General features: G+C 38.7%; 1 protein-coding gene and 1 long non-coding RNA gene across 51 annotated transcripts in view; both read right to left on the reverse strand.

The window, feature by feature from the left end:
• The window catches only part of PHF21A (PHD finger protein 21A), a 188,934-nt gene that overhangs the window by 46,356 nt on the left and 118,544 nt on the right, over positions 1-24,034 (reverse strand). The gene's annotated exons all lie outside the window — the stretch shown is intronic.
• On the reverse strand, positions 5,531-9,786 carry LOC145527441 (uncharacterized). The gene is made up of 2 exons (XR_014069754.1): positions 7,388-9,786; positions 5,531-7,225 (listed from the first exon to the last, which is right to left on the reverse strand). It is a non-coding gene; the product is annotated as an uncharacterized LOC145527441 (long non-coding RNA).

Below are 24,034 nucleotides of genomic sequence, written 5' to 3' on the forward strand. Positions count from 1 at the left end.
TAATCACATTAACTCCAGTAAGATCCTGATCTAGGCCTGTACCAGTTCTGGGTGGCAGTAAGGAAATACAGCTACGTAGTTTGTTTGTGGTGTCAAACAAAATTCTTAAGTAAGTAGTCTCTCATCTTCACAGCTAGTGAGCCTATATACTCTTGCTATTGTATGTTTTAAACAAAGAAATCATGACTTCTGCTGGTCATGGATGAAGGTTATACTGGCATAAGCAACTAGGTATTTTCAATGTTATTCACATATATTCAACTTAAACATTGCTAATTATCTTGGAACATTATCCTGAAGATTCGAGAAAATGCGAAGTCTCACAAACTGGCTATTCGTCACTCATTAAATGCTGGGAAAGACTGAAGGCCAAAGAAGGGGACAGCAGAGGATGAGATGGTTAGATAGCACCACCGACTCAGTGGACATGAATTTGAGCAAACTCCAGGAGATAGTGAAGGGCAGGGAAGTCTGTCGTGCTGCAGTTCATGGGGTTGAAAAGAGTTGGATACTACTCAGCAACTGAACAACGACAAAAAACAAGTTAATGAGAGCTAAAAAGGAGGGGGAGAGGAGGAACAAAAGAATTGAAAAAGGAAAAGCTGGAAAGAATGAAGGCAGAAAGGAGAGAGAAAAAGTTAACAATTTGTTATCTTCTCTCCTTAATATATTTTCTATAAACAACAGGCCGGTGTGCCAGACATCCAGAATGGCTAGTACTGCCCCCTTCAATTCATCTGTCAGGAAGTGCTCCATAAATCCAGCATGTGATTCCAAGCCTCCGATTCCCTTGACATTCGCATCACTAGGTTTCATCAGGGCTTGTTCAGGCAGAAGGGTTCAAAGTCCCTGACACATGAAGGTACAGTTTCTGAGACAGGTAGTCACTGTGAAAATACTGTGACATTCAGCAATACTATCAACGTGTTCACACAACAGCAAGACAGACCCCAAAGAAAAACAGAGACGTTTACAGGCTCAATTCAACAGAAAATCGGGTTCATTTTTCTGCTATGTAAGTCAATCATTCCAAGTGCCACGACCTTTGTCAATACAGAAGGGAGATGGAATGGTGGAAGAACAGCCTACTCTTCCACTCAAGCCACCAATTTATTCCCATCAAACCCTCACACAAGTTTCAGAAAGCTTCACTCAAGAGTAACTCCAGACACAAGCCTTGCCCTCCACAACTGGACACTGTGCTTCAAGGTTCTGTTTTTCCACACAGTCACTCAGCTCGCTTGTGTTCCACTCAGCATTACCTGTTCGTGCAACAGTTATGAGAGGGCCACACCACTCAAACATCTTCTTACACAGCATTTGCCTTAAAACTTTGTCTTTTTTCCTCCATGATCAACCACACAATCAGGAAATATAACCCTGCCCCTTCATACCAAAAACTGATGGAGGCATGTGACTTTTCACAAATCCAGAAAGTCAAGAAAAATTTTTACCCATCTTCATACCTAAAATGCAATGAAAATACTTTCCAGGTCTTCAGACTTACCAACTGCACAAATGAAAACAGAATACTAAATTTTTTGTGTGCAGAAAAACTAACAGAGAAATTTACATTTGTTAATAAAATCAGAATTTAGAAAGAGAAAAGAGGATTAAAAAACCCCTTTCTACTGTCCAACTGAGAATTAATCAACTGTATTTATAAGCAACACCAATATTCAACAACAATGAAAAGGTAAGAAAGATCAGATGAGTCTTCAGAATGCTGCCATGTAATTATTCTCTAAAGAACAGGGTATGTTACTGGCATAACATCAATGACAAAATTACAATCCAGAGTAAAAGCTACATGTTATTTAAAGGAAATAGAAAATTAAGTGACGATACCACCATTTTATGAACAACAACAACAACAAAAAAATGGAAAAGCAGCAATAAACTCAAAATAAGTTCCTTCTTAATGTTAAAACAAATTTAATGGGAAGATATACACTGAAGTTATTCGAGGGAATGTTTAGGGGAGACACACAGGACAGAATTCTGACAGGGGAGCAGAAGGAGGAATATTGGAGGCAGCATTTATAAAAATATACTTAGGGGGATTCCTTGGTGGTCCAGTGGTTAGGACTCAGGCTTTCACCACTGGGACCCAGGTTCAATCCCTGGTTGTGGAACCAAGATCCAGTAAACTGTAAACCAAGATCCAGTAATCAGCCAAAAAAAAAAAAAAAAATATATATATATATATATATAGATAGATAGATGATAGATGGATAGATAAAATACACACACATACTTAAATCCTCATATATACTTAGATAAAAACAATTACATTTCATTCATTTTGTAAGGCACTAGGAGGTTTTCCCCCCAAACACTCCGACATTCAGTTTCAGCATTAGAATTAGACAAATAGCATTTAACCCTAAAAGCCTTTTTTAAAAGGAATATATTCTTGAAAAACACTACCTGTTTGGCCGCATAGTATCTACACCTCATCTAATATGTGAACTGGGTATGTTGTCTACTAAAGAGAATTTGTTTGGTCTTAGAGAGTTGGGAACATAGATATTTTACAGTTCTGCAAGGTGTCACAGAATTTTTACACTACAATTCGGATGAATTAAGGAACAGCAGCAGTTGGAATTATCAGGGTTTTTTTCCCATAAAGTTCAAAATTCTCTACATGGATGCTTAACAGATGGTAGAGAATGCATATGTCATGATAATGATTAGACTTTGGCTTTTTTTAATTAAAAAAATATTCTTTGGGGTTTACTCTTCCTTCAACACACACACACACACACACACACACACACACACAGATATTTACATCAATAGATTTTACATTCATCCCCACAGGAGATTAAACCTTTTATTCATATCAATGGGATTTATATCCCATTTCCATTGGGGATTAGATCTTTTATTTGACAGCCTGATTGAAATGCAGTTTACTTTTTTCTTATTATAGTTCATTCACGCTCTAATAGGTAAACTCAACCCTACCTTCCCCCAACTCCTTATGTAGGACTATAAAAGACTGCCAAGACAGCTATAGTCAAACTTTGTTTAAATCTATGAACCCTTCTAATAAGAACCTGAGAACTTATCTTTAATTTGCATCAAACAAGAAAGAGTGTAGCTGTTTACTCAAGAGAAAACAATCCGTGGAAACTACAGTGTTTCCATATGTAACGTACCCAGATGCTGGGACAAAACAGTATCAACAAAGAGAGAGACTAAAAAAGAGCACTGCATGCTGGGGGAATGGTAGTTATAATAAATTTATCCATAATAAAAGAGGAAGGAAGCCAAAATCAGAACCCAGTTAGCTTGCACTTCGGTTCTCTATGCTTCTTTGAAGTACTAAGTTATACTGTCCTGCCTGCTCCAGAAAAATGCTGAGGATCAAATGAATAAATGGTGGAGAGTGCTTAGGAAATCGTCAAGGGCAATGTGAAAAGCAGAGATGATAACCAATGAATAATACAATTTCTCTAGTATGAGTTTTTAGCTGAGAGCAAAAGCTAATTAAATGTGATTTTTCTTTTCAATGTCAATTATCTTTCAATCATTTTATTTTTAACATCTACCCAAACATTTTATGTTTGTTCAAACTATGTTATTTTCTTAAAAAATGAGAATCACCAAAGTACAGGATTCAGAAAGAGAATGTTACCTGTTGCCTTTTTATCTCAGAAATCAAATACAGTACAGAATATTTTCCTGTGCAGAAATCTAGTACAGCCCAGATTCTTTTACCTCTATTAGTGGTTCGGGGCCATATTCTGAATACATAAAATAGATGTCCAATTTAAATGTAACCTGACCCAGCAAAGACCCTAGATAAAATAATGAGAACAGTAGAAAAAAACCATAAGAACCATTTATAATCTGTACAATTTAGCTGCTTGCTGATATAAAAAAAAGTACCTGAATCATTGTGTTTGTACCACAGTGAGATATGACATAGAGGCTATTAATTTGTAAATTAAGCTTCAGTTCAGTAAAATGCATGGCCCTCTGAAACTATCTGTTACAAACCTGCACGTACCACCAGCCTGTCCTTCATCATTTCACGGCTCTACCCCACAACTTTAAAGGCAGCACTGCCTTGTTAAAGCCAGAGTTGTCCCATACACTACAGAAATCCTCTCACTGCTCTGCCCTGAAGCTGCTATAGTTCTCCCTCACAAAAGAAATATGATTGGAAATGGCTGCACAGTAGCTGTCCCTGACAAGTTGGATATGAAAATACAATTTAAGCACAATAATGATCCTAAAATGGGGGGAGGGAAAAGGAAGAACAAAACCAAAAACCTCTATTATTTTACAGAATACTGCTCAGATAAAACAGACTGTTTTGGTGACTCAAGCCCTGGGTGCAATTTGAGATAATGCAGGAAGCCTTTTTTTCACAGAAACATACGACAGAATCAGATTCTAGGAGAGGTAAACATAACAGGCTATCTAACCAAATTCTGAGCAGAATACGGGTACTGAGTCATGGATCAATCAGTCCCAAAGATGAGGATATCTTTTAACCATCCTCAGTTTTGCAGCTTTTTTCTTAAATGAGATAAAAAGAGAAGAGTATTAGAATAATATACTGTGTCAGGCAGGATATATCAGGTATAAAATATTTGATGAAATGTAATGCTTTCCTTACATTGAAACAAAAGTAGGGCTTATAAATCACTAAACACTGATATTTTGTATTGGTAAGTATTTAATGGAAGTACAACTTGAATAACATATTTTTTTATCATCTACCATAATAGCATAAACACACAGATTAAAAGATTCCAAATGAATGAATATCTCTTAATTTCAAAGTGTTCAGCTTCAGTATTTTATCACTAAGTATTTATTATAATCACTTAAAGGGAAAAATGAACAGTTTTTAAATATACTTTCTGACAAGACCCTGCATAAAACAACAGAGGAAGCAATTCCATCACCTACGTAGGCTGCCAAGATGAGGGATAGTTGACTTCAAGGGATTGGATCTTACAAGACACGTGACAAAGGGTGATTTGCATTACTCTGTATTTAGTCTGAGTTTTCTGCAGCAGGAACAGAAGAAGCCTGAACTCATCTTTCAGAATTTCAGAGCAGGTTTGGTTGTTCTGTGTTTTAAACGGTCAATACTAGAAATTTTAATTAGAAAGAGAGATTTAGCAATACAGGAGAAAAGCATGAACAAAGCATTCCGTTAAGAAATTTTAATTTGTATTAAATCTTAAGTGTGAAGAAAAACATTTTTGACAGGCTATATTACTAAATCCAATCCACAAATCTCTACACAAGTATTTAAAGTCTTTACACACACACACACACACACGGAAGCAATAGCTCTAATTTTTAGAAAAGACAGTGTGGCCACAGTAAAAATGATTTGTTGTTTTATCTTCTTTTAGTACACTCCTTAGTCCTGAAGGTGTAGCTCACTGTTTACCATACTGTTCTCCAGTCTCCACATCCAACAAAACAGTGAGGGTCAAAAGAGAGGAGCACACTTCACTGAACACGTGTCTCTTGGTTTGTTTTTGCTGTTGTTGTTTGATTTTATTTTTTAGCCTTTTTTGGTTGCACCATGCAGCTTGTGGGATCTTAGTTCCCTGGTGAGGGAGGGAACCCTCGCACCCAGCAGTGGAAGGGCCTGACAAGTTGGATATGAAAATACAATTTTTTAACCACTGGACTGCCAAGGAAGTCTCCCTTTATTTTTCTTTAAATAGACTTAATTTCTTATTGTCATCTGCTTTATATTTTTTTAATTTATTGAATTTTTTACTAAAGTATACTTGATACACAATATTATATGTTACAGGTGTACAATATAGTGGTTCACAATTTTTAGAGAGTATATTCCATTTACAGTTATTATAAAATATGTGCTATCTTCCCTGTGCTGTACAATACATCCTTGCAGCTTATTTTCTACCTAATAGTTTGTACCTCTTAATTCCTACCCCTGTACTGCCCCTTCCTCTTCCCTCCTCCCACTGGTAACCACTCTGTATCTATGACAGACTTAATTTTTTAAGGCAATTTTAACTTCACAGTAAAACTGAGTGAAAAATACAGAGAATTCCCATGTATTACCTGCTCCCCCACCCATAGCCTCCTATATCAACAGTCCCATCAGAATGGTACATTTGTTAAAACTGATGAACCTATACTGATACATCATTATCACCCCAAATCCACAGCTTACACCAGAGTTCACTCTTTTTATTAAAATTGAAGTATAGTTGACTTACAACGTTGTGTTAGTGTCTGGTGTATAGCAGAGTAGTTCAGTTATATATACATATCTTTTCCATTATAGGTTATTATAAGATACTGACTGCAGTTACCTGTGCTCTACAGTAGGACCTTGTTGTTCATCTATTTTATATATAGTAGTCTGTATCTACTGATCTCAAACTCTAATTTATCCCTGCCTCTTCCCCTTTGGTAATCATAAATTTGTTTTCTATGTCTGTGAGTCTGTTTGTTTTGTAAATAAGTTCATTTGTATCATATTTTAGATTCCACATACAACTGATATCATATATCTCTCTTTCTCTGACTGACTTCACTTAGTATGATAATTTCTAGGTCCATCCAAGTTGCTGGAAATCATATATTATTTTTTTTATGGCTGAGTATTATTCTACTGTGTATATATATATATACAAACCACATCTCCTTTATCCACTCATCTGTCAGCTGGCATGTACACTGCTTCCATGTCTGTTTGGATACTGTAAACAGTACTGCTATGAACATGGGTATTATTCTACTGTGTGTATACACACACACACACACGCACACACACACACCACATCGCCTTTATCCACTCATCTGTCAGTGGGCATTTACACTGCTTCCATGTCTGTCTGGACACTGTAAACAGTACTGCTATGAACATGGGTATTATTCTACTGTGTGTACACACACACACACACACACACACATACACACACACACACACCACATCTCCTTTATCCACTCATCTGTCAGCTGGCATGTACACTGCTTCCATGTCTGTTTGGATACTGTAAACAGTACTGCTATGAACATGGGTATTATTCTACTGTGTGTATACACACACACACACACACACACACACACCACATCTCCTTTATCCACTCATCTGTCAGTGGGCATTTACATGCTTCCATGTCTTTCTGGATACTGTAAACAGGGCTGCTATGAACATGGGTATTATTCTACTGTGTGTATACACACACACACACACACACCACATCGCCTTTATCCACTCATCTGTCAGCTGGCATGTACACTGCTTCCATGTCTGTTTGGATACTGTAAACAGTGCTGCTATGAACATGGGTATTATTCTACTGTGTGTATACACACACACACACACACACACACACACACACACACACACACACACACACACACACACACACACCACATCGCCTTTATCCACTCATCTGTCAGTGGGCATTTACATGCTTCCATGTCTTTCTGGATACTGTAAACAGGGCTGCTATGAACATGGGTATTATTCTACTGTGTGTATACACACACACACACACACGCACACACACACACCACATCGCCTTTATCCACTCATCTGTCAGTGGGCATTTACACTGCTTCCATGTCTGTCTGGACACTGTAAACAGGGCTGCTATGAACATGGGTATTATTCTACTGTGTATACACACACACACACACACATACACACCACATCTCCTTTACCCACTCATCTGTCAGTGGACATTTACATACTTCCATGTCTGTCTGGACACTGTAAACAGGGCTGCTATGAACATGGGGTGCAAGCATCTTTTCAGATCAGAGTTTTCTCCAGGAGTGGGATGTTGAATCATATGGTAACTCTCATTCCATTCATAGGTAGTTTTCATTCCAATCCCAAAGAAGGGCCATGCCAAAGAATGTTCAAACTACTGTACAACTGCACTCATTTCACACGCTGGCAAAGAAATGCTCAAAATTCTCCAAGCTAGGCTTCAACAGTGCATGAACCGTGAACTTCCAGATATTCAAGCTGGAGTTAGAAAAGGCAGAATGAAGCAGAGATCAAACTGCCGACATCCGTTGGATCACAAGAAAAGCAAGAGAATTCCAGAAAAACATCTACTTCTGCTTCATTGACTAATCTAAAGCCTGTGTGGATCAAAACAAACTGAGGAAAATTCTTATAGAGATGGAATACCAGACCACCTTACCTGCCTCCTGAGAAACCTGCATGCAGGTCAAGAATCAACAGTTAGAATTGGACATGGGACAACAAACTGGTTCTGAATTGGAAAAAAAGTACATCAAGGCTGTATATTGTCACCCTGCTTATTTAACTTACATCCAGAGTACATCATGCGAAATGCTGGGCTGCATGAAGCTCAAGATTGCCGGGAGAAATATGAAAAAACCTCAGATATGCACATGACACCACCCTTATGGCAGAAAGTGAAGAAGAACTAAAGAACCTCTTGATGAAGGTGAAAGAGGAGAGTGAAAAGCTGGCTTAAAACTCAACATTCAAAAAACAAAGATCACGGCATTCTGGTCCCATCACTTCATGGCAAATAGATGGGGAAACAATGGAAACAGTGACAGACTTTATTTTCTTGGGATCCAAAATCACTGAAGACGGTAAAATCACTGAAGACGGTAACTATAGCCATGAAATTAAAAGACACTTGCTCCCTGGAAGAAAAGCTATGACAAACCTAGACAGCATATTAAAAAGCAGAGACATTACTTTGCCAACAAAAGTCCACCTAGTCAAAGCTATGGTTTTTCCAGTGGTCATGTATGGATGTGAGAGTTAGACCATAAAGAAGGCTGAATGCCAAAGAACTGATGCTTCTGAACTGTGGTCTTGGAGGAGACTCTTGAAAGACCTTTGGACTGCAAGGAGATCAAACCAGTCAATCCTAAAGGAAATCAATCCTGAATATTCATTGGAAGGACTGATGCTACAGCTGAAGCTCCAATACTTTGGCCACCTGATGCGAAGAGCCGACTCATGAGAAAAGACCCTGATGCTGGGAAAGATAGAAGGCAGGAGGAGGAGACGACAGAGAATGAGATGGTTGGATGGCATCACCAACTCGATATACAAGGGTTTGAACAAGCTCTGGAAGATGGTGAAGAACAGAGAAGCCTGGTGTGCTGCAGTCCATGGGGTCACAAAGAGTCGGACATCACTGAGCTATTGAACAATGGTAGCTCTATTTTTAGTTTTTTGAGAAACCACCCTTCTGTTCACCATAGCGGCTGCACCAATTTACATTCTCTCCAACAGTGTAGGAAGGTTTAGCGCTCACTCTTAATGCTGCACATTCTATGAGTTTTGACAAACATACAATAACATGCATCCACTACTGTAATATCATATGGAATAGTTCCACTGCCCTAAAAATCCTCTGTGCTCTAACTCTCCACCCCTCAACCCTTGGCATCCACTGATCATTTTACTGTCTCCATAATTTAGGCTTTTCCAGAATGTCATCTGTTGCAATCATACAGTAAGTAGCTTTTACAAACTGGCTTCTTTCACTTAGTAATACATATTGGTTTTCCATGTCTTTTTATCCCCATATATAATATTCCACTCTCTGAATATACCACAGTAGTCTCTTGATTTTTAGATACAGTGTAATGTGAGTGATTACAATAAAAACAACAACAATAATACCAAATAGCTATTACCTGCCAGGTAAGACAGTAAGGCTCTGAGCATCTAAGGGACTGGACCTAGGTCTCAAGTTACGGACAGAGTCAGACTTAAAAGTTTTAGTTCCTGATACCTAATTTCTTATCTTTCCTCTCACCACATTATTTTACTTGCTGGTAAGGACCTGAAGTTCTCACATCTATTAATATACGCTGTACAATATGGTAAGCCACAAAAGCAGCTAGTAAAAAACCTTTTAAAAAATACCCCTCCTGTCCTATTCTGCTTTTAGGAGAAATAAATAGAGAGGCAATATAGTATAGCAAAAATAATACAAACAGCCAAGAATCTGGGCTCTGGTCACACACCTGTCGTTACAATTTGTCTGTGTCCTCAGGTAAGTTATTTACCTGATCTTGGTCTCAGTTTCTCCACTCAGTATCCAATATTTTCTTCTGTTTATAAATCTGTGAATTTCTAAATAGCAAGAATACAATCTCATGATCTTTACTTTTCACCTCTGTAAGTGCAGTACGCAGAAAGCTAGTAACGCTCACAATGATGATCTTGACACACTACAAAGAGGCTAAATCATTAAAGAATAGTTTCATTCAAGGATTAAACATTCACATGAACAAGGGTCAAGCAGGTAATGCATGTGAATGAAGCAGGTCAGCTATGAGATAATAGAGAGTGATGGGGACTACAGCCAACTGGAGAGAGAATGACCTGTCTAAAAGCACTAATACAAGAATCGCTTTTAACTCTGTTAAAATATCTTCGTTACTAGATTAAGCCCATGGGTTACTAGTATCCAACTTTTAGACAGTAATTACATTTACTGAAATATAGTTACTAGGAAAGGGATCAGTCATAACTTATGAAATTTTTCAACAGTAAAAGGTGAGTCAAAAAGAATTTCAGATAACCCCAAAATTCAAATGGCTTTCCTGTTAATCAAAATCTTATTTATCATTGTTAAATGGCTGGGTTGAGACTTCAGTGGGAAGAAGAGCAGACATAAAAGCAAGTGATAAATGGGTATTGAGAAAAATATCTTAAGAGAAACAGACAACAATACATGAAATACAAAAGAACAAAAAATTTAGTAATAATATGTTCCATAATTGTGCCAATTTTATCCAAACAGCTTCAAGTACTTTGTAGACAATTTACCCTCCTCCCCATCATGTAACACCAACGTAAGAATGAGCTGGAATCAGTTTCTCTACCACTGAACCGCAGCTGTCTCTAGGAATAAAGAAAGCAGCTGTTTAAACAGCCACACTGTAGAGGTCAGAAAAAATGAAAACTACCTTGTTGAAGCTGTCCAGGGAACTACAGTAAGCAAAATGTAATCATCAGACTTGGAATCTGACCACAACACTAGAAACATCTCCTGTATTTAACTGGTTCTCATTTCTGAGTACTCCAGATTTTTCAAAATCATTTAGTTTACATGATTAAGAAAAAGGAAACCGTGTTATAGACACAGGTATTCATTAATAATTTTTCAAGAATCTTACTTTCTGAGTGAACCCTAAATGAAAAGTGATTCCATTTTCACAAATATTTCCCTAATGGTGTGCTTCTTCTAGCTTCAGCAATCATACGTTCTTACAGCACTTTGTAAGTTTTTCATACCCTCTTATCAAATAAGATTCTCACTACTGTGTGGGGTGAATTAAGACAACTGTCTTTGAATAGACAGGGACACTGAGGTGATTGATGACTAGCCAAAAGTTATGCAGTTACTTCATAGTAAAAAGGGCACTAGAATATGGACTTCCTCTCCCCTGGAAAACTAGTCTGAATGAAGCTCTGTTCACTGAACAAAGAGCTGAAGCTCGTTTGTCTGAGCCAGTCCTTCTGGGGTTGACAGGAGGCTGGGTGACATCCAAGTGGACTGTCTAAAAGTGGAGTACACTGGTGTGGGGAGATCAGCCAGAGGGAGAAATGTCCTTTGCTGGGCATCAGTCTCTAGATATAGTAACTGCCAGGAAACAAAGATAGGCCACTGAAAGCCAGGGAAGAAGGATGTGCAACAACCAAGGGGCCAAGCAGGAGCGGTGCCTGAGGACACGGTCAAGGTGGGAAACGGGACAGTCAGAGACGCGGCATGGATGGCTCAGAGATGGGTCTGGAGCAATCTGCACAGAGAGTGACCCTCCTAAGAAAAACTTCCTATGGGCTCTGAGCACCAGAAGAGCTGGGAATGTCCTTGAAGGGATGGGGATGCCCTAGATAACTTGCTCCAAAAGGCCACAAGACTGCAATTCTGTCATCAAAGACATTCTCTCTGGCAGCTGAGGAGGGATGCATGACGAACAACCCGACAAGAATGACATACTTCCTTCACCTATGGAGTATGATGGACAATTGTAAGATTCTGTTGCTAACCTTACACTTCAAGCCAAAAACTTCAATTCTGGAGCAATGACTTCAATTTAATACACGTAATGGGCTTCCCTTGTGGCTCAGCTGGTAAAGAATCCGCCTGCAATACAGGAGACCAGGGTTCGATTCCAGGGCTGGGAAGATGCCCTGGAGAAGGGAAAGCATCCACACTCCAGTATTCTGGCCTGGAGAATTCCATGGACTGTATAGTCCATGGGGTTGCAAAGAGTTGGACACGACTGAGCGACTTTCACTAATGGATATTGGTAACATGTATGTGCGTGCGTGCTAAGTTGCTTCAGTTGTGTCCAACTCTTTGCAACCCTATGAACCACAGCTCGCCAGGCTCCTTTGTCTGTGGGTTTTTCCAGGCAAAAATACTGGAGTAGGTTGCTGTGCCTTCTGCCAGGGGATCTTCCAAACCCAGGGATTGAACCTGCGTCTCTTACATTTCCTGCATTGGTAGATGGGTTCTTTAACCACTAGTGCCACCTGTGAAGCTTGGCAACATAGATACTGGGTAAAACACTGGGTTCCAGAATTTAAGGGAGTAAATCACAGCAAACTTTACACACCAGCCACTAGTATCAAGCTAGATTTAAAATTTTTATTCACTAACAGATTTATCCTACTGCCATTTAAACTATACAACTATTTTGCTTTTAAAATAAAGCACAAATGATCAAAATCCATATGCAAAGGGGCTGGAGAAATAACATTATAAACCAAACAGAGAGGTTTTCAAATCAGCCTCCCTGCTTTCAGAGCTGCAAGGAAGCCTGGCCACCCCTCCTCCACCCGCCATGCAAGACCAGGGCTCAGTCAATAAGACTGCTGTGCAAGTGACAGAGCCATCACTTCTGCTTAGTCTCCACAGGCCTAATGGGTGTGATGCTGAATTTACTTATCTCAGTAGGCAGCACAGCCGCGCCAGGAGTGGTTATGTTTTAGACTCGGTAAGAACAAGATGTCAGGGGTTTTGTTGTTGTGGCATCATTCTGCAACACCTTATTTCAACTCTGTGCTGAGCTGGCAAAAGCACTCAATCAACCCGGCTCTATAATCCAGCTCTGCTTACCCTTCAGATGTTCCAGTAGCAGGACGGATTCGCTATATTCACTGGCAACGTGACATACGAGTAACACAGATTTGTCCATTAATCACACCCTTTGAATGTCTCCTTGGTCCTTTTCTGTCCTTGTACCTCCCAGGTGTCATTTTCCTTTCTAAATATTTCCTGTGATATTCTCATCCAAAGGACCTAAGGATCTAACTCCATTGCAAGCCCACAGAAATGTGTGTAACAATCACTGCTATACGGACCTCCCGGGAGAAAGACCCATCAGACAGCACCCGGGCTTCCTACAGCCTCCTCTGCTCAGATGCTGAGAATGAGAGGAGACGGTTGTCTCCATTCCCTTTAGAAGGACGCAGCTGATTTAAGGACAGCTGTGAGGCGAGCACGACAGACCTGCCCGGAGAAAGCAAGGATATCTGTCGTCTGATGGATACAGTGGAATGGACCTACTCGTGTGCAGGCTGTCAGCCTTGCCACTAATCAGAAGGGGGAAAGCATCTTCAAGAAAAGAAAATGGAACAAACTGAGTGGAAAAGAAGAAGTGACACGAAAGTACAATGTTTAACAAGCAGCTTTTCTTGGTGGTTGAAGGTGCTCCTTTCCTGAGACTTCCTGTACCAGGAAGGAATCATTCCTACACAGGGGTGCGTACCTATACGTCATGGGGTGTTTGTTTGTGTGACAGTTATACTGTCATAATTGTAGATGGTTAAACCTCTGCTCCAGGGTTTATAAAAGATCAGAGCGCTTGTCACTCTTGGTGCAGGTACAGTGAGATAGAGTAGTTGAGCAGTTCATTTTTCTTTATAATTACACTCCATTAACCTTCCACATGAGAGCTCCCCTGTGCTTTCATACCAGCAGCACCAACTGGCTGCATTTGATAAGGCTCTACAGAGTCTGCAAGACCAGCACAGGCAACAAAAGGAACACTTGAATACTGCAGACTTAAGCAGAAGCTGAACGTGGGTCTACAGCTCCTCTCCTTACTGGCACACACATTCAGCTCAATTATACATGTGTAGCAAAAACAAACCAAAATCGTGAAGTCTTGGAACCAGCAAACAGATGATGGGAGCTCATTCAAACCAAAAGTGATTCAAAATCTTCTGATAATCTTTACAATATTAAAGACCCAAATTTATTACTATTTTTCTAATCTTTGATAATGTGGCACCCTATAAGAAATGGGCTCAATAAACTAAAGCTTGCAGGGTGACACAATTACTGGGTGATCTCTCTTACAATTAGATCACATTGGTGACTACAAGCTGCATGTTGTGACTGTAATTTACTCACTTAAGTATTTCTCCTTAGGTATCTCTCAGTAACTCATTAATAAAATTCATTAAGAACTAGCACTAAGTCAATCTTTATCCTTCTTGACAATGCACACATAAGTGATTTCCCTTTTTCCTTTTTTGAAGACAGAGAGAGAGAGACCGAGACCTATCCCATTAATAATGCATTCTCCTGCAGTTTTTAATGCAGTGCCCTGAATGCTTCTTTCAATACATACAAAGGTAGATTAGTGCTCTTCCTACCCTAGCAGAGACGAGATGTTACATGCTTGAGCCAGTTTGGGAAATAGGAGCTGGCACAATTAATCGTAAATCGTCATTTAGTCACTCAGTCATGTCCAACTCTTTGAGACTCCATGGATGGTAAGTAGCCTCTGTACATGGAATTCTCCAGGCAAGAATACTGGAGTGGGTTGCCATTTCCTTCTCTAGGGATTTTCCTGATGCAGGAATCGAACCCAGGTCTCCTGCATTGCAGGCAGATTCTTCACTGACTGAGCTATGAGGGAAGCTCCCAATTACTGGGGAAACAAAAGAAGCCAAAATTTATACCTTTGCCCTAACCAATGGCATCCACAGCCCTCACAACATTTCAGAATAAAGTTTCCATCATTGTAGCTTGTGTGTCTGGGTATATTCCCTAACCACAGTGACCTAAAGAGGGGCACAGGTACCCTGACAATGCTGCTCACTACTAACTCTCTTTCTTTGGCAAACTTATGCACTAAGGGTATTGGTATATGGTAAGTGTAATCTGACAATCAAGAGATTAAAGTATAAGAATTCAGAGGTACAGCATTTTCTTCATCAAATGTTACATTTAAAACACTTTGTTCTAGAGGTATAAACTACAGCAAGACCTTGTTTTTGAAAATTAATGAGATTCTTAGTACTTCTGAAAGTATCTGGCAGAGAAATGATTGTTTGCATTTATAGTCTGAAGATGGATGGTTGGGTCTGGGCATTCCGCTACACTTTTTTTCTATGCCTTACATTTGAAACTGAAGGATTTTTCCATTAATATTTTTCTTTTGCTTAATACCATTACAAACACATTACTTCTATAATTGCAGGACACTTACCACCATGGTATCCTTTTTAAAAAATGCTTTTCTTAGCTCAAATATCAGACTTGTGCTTGCAACTAAATAGTTCATAATTCTTTGAAACCCAGTATCAAAGACATCATTTTAAGATATTCTTGCTGCATATTACATGCTGAAGTATTCAGCACACTGATGCTGAAAGACCAAATGCCAAAAGATAAAGCCAGCCCATGCCTATAGGAACCAGTTCCTGAAAATGTTGGGTTTCAATGTCCAGATCCAGTGACAGTCAGGTTTCTCTTCTGCCTAATATGCATGTTTTTCATTTCCTAATGAGTAGGATTTCCTTCCCTCAGTACTTATTTTTCAGTTTTAAAAGTGGCAGACATCAACCACTCTTTGTAACCACGTCAAGAATTAGGCAAAAGCCAATCTACCTGCTCAGACGGCTGCTCCGACTCACTGCTGGGCCACCTGTGTATGAGCGCTGCCGGGCAGACCTGCTCCACGCTGCAGACTCGTTCTGCAATGTCAACCGCCCTCACCAGCAACCGGTCCTCTTATCGGAACCTAAAACTACCACTTCAATCAACTAGAGTCAGACCTTATTCCACGGCTCTTGTACCAAAAAATGATACACCACAGGCCCATGTGCAAACAGGTCATCTCTGAACACTGGGCTCATGAGGAAGGTGGCAGCACAGGTCTGCTCCTATCAAAACATTTTAGTACCATCAGCAGCAATCAGCCTGCTACCCAGAAATATACATGTACGACTGTGAAGAGGCTAAAAAGATTACTGAATCTCAGAGGACAAGAGCATGAAATACAAATACAAACCATTCTGGGTCTTGTTTTAAAGATTGGCAACTTATCCAGAGATGGGTTTCCATCTGTGCGATTAACACACAAATTTAAAGCAGCATTAGAAAAGGTTCTCAGAACATCCTCTGAAATCCACAACTACCAATTTGCTTGCTATTTTGCATGTACTTTGCTAATCATTCTTTCATCTTAGATTTAAAAGGATGTTAGGACCATAATAGATGGTCAAGGTTTGATGACATTATTTATTGAATATACTTACAAAGTATGTAGTACAGTATTAGATTTTGTGGCATAATATTAAAAAGTTAAATTCTTTAAGAAATTTATATAGCTATTTCAGAAAATAGAAGATGTGTATGTAAAACAGCTATAACATTTCTTATAGACTAACAAGTAAAATTATTGGAAGATTTTTAAAAATATGCAAACGAAGCAGAGGGAAAATGGAGTCAATACAAGTAAGAAAGTCAAACCTGGGAGTGTACATTTTGAGCAGTGACAATCCAAAAGGCTTTCTTGAGACAAAAACAATTAAACATGGGCTATCAATAACAATTAAAAATTTTACTTTGGAGAAATACAATACTGCAAGTTTAGATGCTAGTGTTTGATTTATGTAAAGAATTTGAAGACTGTTCTTTGAGAATAAAACGGAGAATTCATCTACCTTGTTTCTAACAAATGCACTTGGGAACGCATGTCTATTTTTAGAAAGGAAATTTTTTAAATGTGTATGTAGAGGACCAAAACATGTATAATTTTGAAGGAGCTGAAAAGTTATTAGACTGGTGGTTAGAGGACATGAAACTCTATCAGTGATGTGTAGAAACAGACCTGAAAACACAGACTTGAGAGAACCAAATATTATGTTGCTTATTAGCAAGATATCTGGGAATGACAAAGCACAGGAGACACTGATACTTTCCTGAGAATTTCTGTGTCCTTAATGGGTGAGAAATTCATCGCGTTTCATTTTGTTCAAGGTACTACTGTCTCCAATGTACACAAACATCTTAACTTTTCTCCTAAGGATGAGTTACAGCAGTGGTGAAGAGAAATACCTAACCCATTCTTCCGTGCAAAGGCAAAGTCACAGCTTCCTACAAGACTGGCAGCAATATGACTTCTACTAAACAACTACCAACATTCTTAGTCTTTTTTTTTTAAGGCACTGATAAATAGAAATAATCTAGAGAGGATTCTAATTTTCACATTGACTGGAGTGTTGAGGCCAGTATGTCAACCCTTTCAACTGCATGATACTTGCAAAACAAAACAAAACAGTACCAATCAAATTATAGGTGAAGACAGCAAACTAAAGAAGAAAGCAACATGTCCAGCATGGAGAACTGCTACATCATTCCCTGCGCTATGCTATGAAAACAAACTATTCGCTTCTGTAATATACACCAAGGAATACAGTATTATTGGGAAACTATATCCTCCTACCTTTAGATTTAATAGCAGATAAACCCTACCTCTTACTTATACTCCACCGGGAGTTGCAGGTTCTTCCTTCACCAAGATATGAAAATATTCATAATCCTTCTGAACTCACTGCTGAAAATGACTATAGTTGAAATGTGGGACTAAAGAAAATACTCAATTACCTTAACTAGCTAACAGTCAAATTGTAGATGTTAAAGACTTTCTACTATAGAAAAACAGTAGATTTAAAACAGACCAAAAACTCAGCAACTATAACAGTCTAATGATTTTAACCCATCCCTTCTGGAACACTTCTATTAGAATATAAACTTACAGGTCAGTTTTTCATTATTTCTTTCATAGTCAGAGGTCACTATTTGTGTCATTTTCTAAATAAAAAATCTATGTTAAAACAAGAATTTAACACTCTAAACTTTGAGTAATGCCACATCAATAGTTCAGCAAATCTTAACCATCAAACCCAGACATTTTGCTAACACAAATGAAATAACACACTGGAACTTATTAATAACTTAGCTACTTTAAAAGGCAGAAACTTCATAGAAGTCACGTATTGCCCTGGGAGGGAACCTGAGGGGGGACGTGGAAGTTGAAAAATCATTAAAGTCAAGGATTCTGTAACTACCAGGGTGGTGGAAATGGGGCAGTGTTTTAGAATTAAGATTTTAGAATCAGGTCTCTACAATGTTTTAGAATGCCTAATGATATGGCCATTCAAACTTCCATATCAATGAACTTCTATTCCAATGAATTACTGCCATGTACTTAACCAATGGGCTTGTAGGTTCTAATGAGATAAAACCACATTCACCTGGCCTGAAAAATAAATAATACGACCAAATAATGAAAGCCACAGTTGTGGTGATTAATCAGTGCTTCCGCCACGTGTCCCACAGCTTCAACAGAGCAGCTAAGAACACGGGGAAGAAAACAAAAACACTGCTAGCTAACACTGCATTTCTGTGTAAGAAAAGAGCAGGAAGGGGATCAGCTGTATTCTTTCTTTCCCCTGATGCTTACATTTTAAAAATTCCATTAGTATCTTGCCAGATTTTCAAGAGAGAAACTGCATGCATCAGAGTTAACTGGTGAGATAGGCCACGGGAGAATAAAACCAATAAGAAGCCTTTCTGTTCTGCACTTCACAGGGCTGTCACTCGCACTAGAAAAACGTCACTTTGAAGCCCTGTTTGCATTCCATTTTTAACCAGAGGGAAGAGGATGGAGGTCTTTGGTTTCTATGACAACCCAGATGGGCCATAATACAAGATACTTACAAATGTTCAATCGCAGGGATGCCAAATCAAATTAAGGCAGAGTTAGCACTACTTCATAAAAACTAGATGGGGGAGAAAACAAAATACTTATGGCAAAATGATGCCATTTCTAGATGTGGTTCTGAAAGATTTCATGGAGAAATATAAGAGAAAGAGTGGCTATTTTTAGTAAAAACAAATAAAGTGGCAAAACTAATATACAAAAATAAAGCTTCAATTTACATGAGTAAATGTTTTCATTAAATTTGACTACTGGAAAATTACTACCTCACTTAATGTTTAAAAAAATTCCTCTCAAACAACATGAATTTCATTAGTGATTTAAATCATTACAGGCTGGCACACTGGCTGGGCTTTAATGGTAAGCTGAGCTCCTTGGAGCAACTTTTTCCTTTCCTTCATCCTCAAGATTTGTTTCTATATTTGGCTTTCATAACTAGCTTACTTAGACCTCAAAATAATTGTGGAATGGCTAATGTTTTTCAGAAAGGAACTACTTTGTAACTTGTACTTACTATAATCTGTGAAATTTAACTTTCCAGTAGAATGTGAGAGTAATCTATTGGATTTCTTTCCATTTATAAACTATGATTCCTCAGCAAACACTTCTAGCTTTTGAAAGTACTGTTCTAAAAAAAAAAAAGGTATTCACATGTGGCTGTCTTCATTTCAGGAGAAAAAGGAAATGCTTTATATTCAATCCTGGTAAGTGATCTGATTTAGATCATGTCTCTCACCAGTGGGGTAACATTTTTAATACCTTTAATATCATAATGAAGAATTATGGACCTCACCTCCAAAAATGTCCTAAGTACAAGAATATATACACACACATACTTTGCACATATTTCAGGGTGTTGAGTCCCACCTCACTCCAAACAGCTTCCAAGGGCTAGTTAAAATCCTTATTCAGGTACCTTCCTTCCCAAAGCCAAAATCACACACTTGTGATAACAGAAGTCTCCCCGCAAAAAAACTTATTTTCAACAATAAGTAGACTGATGGTACATCTCTACCTAAAACACAGGTCAAATAAAGTGGATTTAAACAAAATGCATTAGTTTAGTAAATATGCATCTGCTGTAAACATTATACTAAAGTTTGAAAACTGTTGTTTCAACACTTTTGGACTTGCAATATCAGGTAAGTTTGTTTCTGGGCTTTTTTCTTCTCTCTCAAATGGCACAGACCCATTTAAAATTATTTTTAAAAATTTTGAGCTAAAAGAAGTTTGTAAAACCAGAACCAGAACAAGTCCCTCAGTAGAATCTTTTAAAAACTAAGATGCTTATTGTTTTGAAAAGAAAAATCTGTATACAAAGAGTTCCATTTAAACAAAAACAGCCCTGAGAACTTTGTACCTGTACTGTACAAGGGAAGAGCTTGGGTTGAAGGCTAAAACACTTAACCAGCCAGGATGCTGGCTTCCCTTTCACCCCATCTATATGACTCTGGTGAGTACTCCACTTTAATCTTCAGTTCAGTTCAGTCGCTCAGTCATGTCAGACTCTTTGCAACCCCATGAACTGCAGCATACCAGGCCTCCCTGTCCATCACCAACTCCCAGAGTCCACCCAAACCCATGTCCATTGAGTCGGTGATGCCATCCAACCATCTCATCCTCTGTCATCCCCTTCTCCTCCTCCTTCAATTTTTCCCAGTGTCAGGGTCTTTTCCAATGAGTCCATTTTTTGCATCAGGTGGCCAAAGTATTGGAGTTGCAGCTTAAGCATCGGTCCTTCCAATGAATATTCAGGACAGATTTCCTTTAGGATGGACTGGTTGGATCTCCTTGCAGTCCAAGTGACTCTCAAGAGTCTTCTCCAGCACCACAGTTCAAAAGCATCAATTCTTCGGCGCTCAGCTTTCTTTATAGTCCAACTCTCACATCCATACATGACTACTGGAAAAACCGTAGCCTTGACTAGATGGACCTTTGTTGGCAAAGTAATGTCTCTGCTTTTTAATATGCTGTCTAGGTGGGTCATAGCTTTTCTTCCAAGGAGCAAGCATCTTTTAATTTCATGGCTGCAAGCACCACCTGCAGTGATTTTGGAGCCCAGAAAAATAAAGTCTGTCATTATATCCATTGTTTCCCCATCTATTTGCCATGAAGTGATGGGACAGACGCCATGATCTTAGTTTTCTGAATGTTGAGCTTTAAGCCAACTTTTTCACTCTCCTCTTTCACTTTCATCAAAAGGCTCTTTAGTTCTTCTTCACTTTCTGCCATAAGGGTGGTATCATCTGCATTATCTGAGGTTATTGATATTTCTCCCAGCAATCTTGATTCCAGTTTGTGATTCATCCAGCCCAGCGTTTCTCATGATGTACACTGCATGTAAGTTAAATAAGCAGGGTGACAACATACAGCCTTGATGTACTCCTTTCCCGATATGGAACCAGTCTGTTGTTCCATGTCCAGTTCTAACTGTTGTTAAACTTTAATATTAGTTTCCTCTATAAAATTAGGATAAAATTAGGATGATAACTATCTATAAAATTAGGATAACACCTATCTGTCCCCTACCTTACTCAAAGAAAAAAACTTGTTTTTATAAAATTAGAGTTATAAAATACTCAGAATTCCTAGTACTAATAATGACATTAAATAATAAACAGAGTCTAAAAATGCTGATGAACTTGATTTTTAAAACACCATAAAGCCGCCCTACTGCCCATTATTATGATGATATTTTCACAAAGGGCAATGAGAAAAGGCTGCAATTCTCACTAGGATGATGACTAGTACTTACAGAAGATTAAAAATAAGAATGATATATTGTGTATAACAGTAGCAAAGATGGAAATATAAGCATGGCTCAGTACACTATGGAAAACATGGTATTTACTTTGAAAGCTACCGACACAACACTGTAAATCAACTATACCCCAATAACAATTAAAGAAAAAGAAAGAAAGGTACTGGCGAGGCCTTGCATAGAGGTCCATACAAGTGCCTTGAAAAGTTTCATTACACTCTGTGGATGTGTGCCCTTCATCAGCTGCTTCCTAGGTTAGGATTTCCTTTTTGAGTGTTGCAGCCTAATAGTCTTCACCCAGGCAACCACAAGCCTGTTTGGAAAGGTTCCCTATTTCAGAAGCCTCAGTGCTATTTCCATTTGGAAACACATCTTTATGAAAATATGTATCATCCCCAGAACTAAAATGCTTAGATACATTAAGTTTCAGCTGTAAGTGGTATTTTTAGAAAAGTGGTAATTTCAGAACCTCTACTTTAAAATTACAGAGTTGGTTCTTTTCTTTTTAATGGAGTCACAAAGTACAAAATTAAAAAGATGCATCAATGATTAAAGGCCTCTCCTCTCTTTCTAGTACCATTTACTTAAACTTTAAAAATTTTTATTTCCCTTAAATTAAAAAAAATTTGTCAAATTATGCATACTAGTAAAAAATTTAATCAGATATTCATCTTCGTAAAGCGAAATAACTCAATGAGAAAGAGCTCTTAACAACAATGTTCTCAGAAATGATCTGAAATTATGGATGGTGTTGCTGTACAACAAAGTGAGTCATCCTGAGATGGCTTGCCTTGCATAAGGCAAAAAAAATTGTACCTTTAATCAAAGGAAAAGAATTTCACTTTTAATAAATAAGAAATTAAAAAACTAGTATCACTTCAGTTCAATTCGGTCGCTCAGTCGTGTCTGACTCTTTGCAATCCCATGGACTCCAGCACACCAGGCCTCCCTATCCATCACCAATTCCCGGAGTTTACTCAAACTCATGTCCATTGAGTCAGTGATGCCATCCAACTACCTCATCCTCTGTCATCCCCTTCTCCTCCAGCCTTCAATCTTTCCCAGCATCAGGGTCTTTTCAAATGAGTCAGTTCTTCACAACAGATAGCCAAAGTATTGGAGTTTCAGCTTCAACATCAGTCCTTCCAATGAATATTCAGGACTGATTTCCTTTAGGATGGACTTGTTGGATCTCCTTGCAGTCCAAGGGACTCTCAAGAGTCTTCTCCAACACCACCGTTCAAAAGCATCAATTCTTTGGCGCTCAGCTTTCTTTATAGTCCAAATCTCACGTCCATACATGACCACTGGAAAAACCATAGCCTTCACTAGATGGATATTTGTTGGCAAAGTAATGTCTCTGCTTTTTAATATACTGTCTAGGTTAGTCACAATTTTCCTTCCAAGGAGTAAGTGTCTTTTAACTTCACGGCTGCAGTCACAATCTGCAGTGATTTTCAAGCCCCCCAAAAATAAAGTCTGTCATTATTTCCATTGTTTCCCCATCTATTTGCCATGAAGTGATGGGATTGGATGTCATGATCTTCGTTTTCTGAATGTTGAGCTTTAGGGCCAACTTTTTGCCTCTCCTCTTTCACTTTCATCAAGAGGCTCTTTAGTTCTTCTTCACTTTCTGCCATAAGGGTGATATCATCTGCACATGTGAGGTTATTGATATTTCTCTTGATTGCAGCTTGTGCTTCATCCAGCCTGGCATATCTCATGATATACTCTGCATATAAGTTAAATAAGCAGGGTGACAATATACAGCCTTGACGCACTCCTTTTCCGATTTGGAACCAGTCTGTTGCTCCATGTCCAGTTCTAATTGTTGCCTCCTGACCTGCATAAAGATTTCTCAAGAGGCAGGTCAGGTGGTCTGTTATTCCTATCTCTTTCAGAATTTTTCACAGTTTGTGGTGATCTACACAGTCGAAGGCTTTGGCGTGGTCAATAGAGCAGAAGTAGATGTTCTTCTGGAACTCACTTGCTTTTTCTATGATCCAGCAGATGTTGACATTTGATCTTTGGTTCCTCTGCCTTTTCTAAATCCAGCTTGAACATCTGGAAGTTCACGGTTCATGTACTGTTGAAGCCTGGCTTGGAGAATTTTAAGCATTACTTTGCTAGCCTGTGCGATGAGTGCAATTGTGCAGTAGTTTGAGCATTCTTTGGCATTGCCTTCTTTTGGGATTGGAATGAAAACTGACCTTTTCCAATTCTGTGGCCACTGCTGAGTTTTCCAAATTTGCTGGCATATTGAGTGCA

The sequence above is a fragment of the Giraffa tippelskirchi genome, chromosome 11 (assembly GCF_054371585.1).
Source record: "Giraffa tippelskirchi isolate mGirTip1 chromosome 11, T2T-mGirTip1v1.2.pri, whole genome shotgun sequence".
Taxonomy (NCBI): Eukaryota; Metazoa; Chordata; class Mammalia; order Artiodactyla; family Giraffidae; genus Giraffa; species Giraffa tippelskirchi.